This window comes from Poecilia formosa, unplaced genomic scaffold (assembly GCF_000485575.1).
Source record: "Poecilia formosa unplaced genomic scaffold, Poecilia_formosa-5.1.2 Scaffold877, whole genome shotgun sequence".
Lineage (NCBI taxonomy): Eukaryota > Metazoa > Chordata > Actinopteri > Cyprinodontiformes > Poeciliidae > Poecilia > Poecilia formosa.
Window position 1 is genome coordinate 15,043 of NW_006800816.1, and position 3,016 is coordinate 18,058.

At 34.8% G+C, this 3,016-nt stretch overlaps 1 protein-coding gene across 2 annotated transcripts in view; it reads right to left on the reverse strand.

Moving 5' to 3' along the window:
• The window catches only part of ctc1 (CTS telomere maintenance complex component 1), a 76,193-nt gene that overhangs the window by 14,398 nt on the left and 58,779 nt on the right, over window positions 1-3,016 (reverse strand). The window lies entirely within an intron of this gene.

Here is a 3,016-nt window from a genome sequence, read left to right on the forward strand (position 1 = left end):
GAGACATCAGAACCAGAACCAGAACCAGGCCTGGTGGCTTTACCCCCCACAGAGTGAACTCTGACCCCCTGCTGCCGATCGATCAGCTGATTTTATGTGTATCTATTTATTTCAAACAGCAGCATAAAACATAAAACATCCTCAAATTTAAGAGTTTTAGATTTTAATAATAAAGTTTCTGTTTCCATAATAACATTAATTATTGTTTCTAAAGTTTCTGTAGGAAACTCAGTGGATGTAAAGAGCTTTAGTAATTAAATCCTCAAACCTCTGAACAAAATGTTAAATATGTTAAATCAGAGCTTTATATAGAATATGAAGTGATTTATTATTCAGAATATGTTTAGTTTTAGCCAGGACCCATATGTTTCTACTTAGTTTATTCTGTAAATGTTTAATGAGGTTTCCAACTGATTTCATCATTATTATCACACAGAGAAATTAACTTAAACCTTTCTACAGATCCACCATCTGAACTTGAATTTGAGTATTTTTGTAACCCTAAACCAAAAACCATGATTTTAATCCAAATTTAGTGATCATTTATTATTGTCAACCCGTTTCTTTAATTTCCTGATTTCTGAGGCGACGATGGAAAGAAGTTGTAAGTTTTCATCAGAGACAAATTTTAATACAGTAGACACTTTGCTTATGTCGTTTATATCCAAATTAAATCAAACTGGTCCCAGTACCAACCCTGAGGTTCCCCAATCAGATTCATCTTCACAAACTGTTTTCTGCTCTTTAAATAAATCCTCATCCAGTTCAGATCTACTCCCCCATCCCACAACGTTCTAATTTTTAAATTAAGATATCATGATTAATTGTGTCAAAGCTTCTTTAGATCTATAAAAAACCCTTCAGCTAATTTATCTCTATCTGCTGCTTTGGTAATTTATTCTATTAAGTCGGTTCCAGCTGCTGATGTTGGCCGATTTGCTCTGAATCCATATTGATTATTGCTGAGTCGTGAATGTTAGAGAAACAGGCCTGTCATTATTGATTATTGGTTGGATCTTTGCTATTTTCATTTTGTTGGGAAATTGTCCCATTTGAAATGATAAATTACAAAAATGAGTTAAAGGTTTAGAGATTCCCTCAAAACCATTTTAATTGTTTTCATGTGAGGATCATCAGTCAGTCGATGATTTTTACATTTATTCATAATATCAATGGTTTCTTTCTCTTAATGGGGTTCAGAGACACTGAACTTCTATTATTCTCAACATAATTTAGATGAGTTGCTGTTTTTATTGCAGGTATTTTTCTGGTCTGATATTCACACAATGACTGTTGAATTTATTTACGACACTCTTCATATCGGTAATATTCTGGTCATTATCTATGAAATACTGTGGATAACAGTTACTGTTCGAGGTTGTAGGAGCCATATGAATGAAATGAATGATTATTGGATTATTGAGGTGATGGGAGCACACGGCTTTGACACCTGGGTGGTGGGTGTGTCGAGGTGGGCGTGGCTGTCACTAAAGGTATGAATGCATACTGGCTGCTGGCTCATTATGTTTGAGGAAGCGGCTGCGTTGGGGTGGTCATAATTTCTGTTGACCGTGTTTAATGCCGTTATTTGTTGGTAGTACTGAACGGTTTGTCCTGGTCAGTCAGTGTAAAGTAAGACAATCAAAGTGGAATAAATAGATGATTGTAACAACAAAGAAGCGGCCTGGAGTTATTTGAAGAGGCGTCGGACAGTTTTGAATTCCCAGTGTGGCCCTCATACATCTTTAGCTTTGCTGCACATCTAGAGGTTTTACTGATATTTAAAATGTTCCATGTCACTTTAGTATTATTTTTATTACTATCCAATAATTAATAATATTCCTTTTGACATGCCTTTATAATATTAGTTAACTTATTTTTATATTTCTTATATTTTTTTGTATTCAGAAGTTCTGTATTTTATAAATTCCCTAAAGTTTCTTTTTCTTTTTACATGCATTTTTTAATCCACTGCTCGTTTCTTGCTTTTCATCTTATTTTCCTTAACTGGGCAGTTGTTGTTATAATAATGTTAAACTTCTTCATATGCTGAACTCAATTTGGAGACTCAGACGGAGAAAAAAAGCGATTAAAAAGTTTATTGACTTAAACAAATTAAAGTTCTTTGGATGCTCAGATGCAGCAGGAGACGTTGTGCTTTAGTGATGCTGATTTGAGACGTCGCCCCCTGGTGGACGGAGGCTTGAAGGGCAAGGAGGTGGAGAAGGGGGCGGATATGAAGGTTCTTATAAACAGGAGCCTGATCAGTGATTGGCTGTGAGGGGCGAGGTCTGATGCTGATTGGCTGGTGGCGGATGAATGTGAAACAGCGATTGGATGATGCAGGTGAGGCTGAAGAGTCTTCCAGTTTGAATTTACGCCAAGGCTTCACTTCACATCTTTTATTCTATGAATTAATCTCATTAAATTAATTTATATATGTATTAATCTGTCATCAAATCGGCTTTTAGTGCCTTCAGTGACTCTTCTGATCCGTCTGTAAATTGATCTGATGTTTTGATCAGTTTTTTGCAGTTACAGTCACAGACTGTAAACACTGGTAAATGATCAATTATATCATTTATTATACTTAAGTTAAACTAGAACATCTGTAAAAAAAAATATAACCAGTTAAGGTTGCACAATGTGATGTAATGCAGACTGGTGGCTTTAGACTCTACAAGGTGTTATTAAATTATTCTGTCATTCTGTTTATTTGGATTTAGAAGGTCAATGTTGAAAAAATGCAACTGTTTGATTAACTTTTATAAATGTTTCTTCCATCCAGTTATTGAATATTTCTACATTTGATCTATAAATCATAAAAACATTCTTCTTTCTGTCCATTTCTAGTCACACTTTAAAACCATCATCATGACAGCTGACATTGTTTCTGTCATCTTATAATTAAAGTTCTTGTCCACAAAAACAGCTACAACACCTCCATATTAGTTTTCTCTGTTCTTACAAATCATTTTATAACAACTTGCCTTTGCAGGTCAGAGAGGCCCCTTCA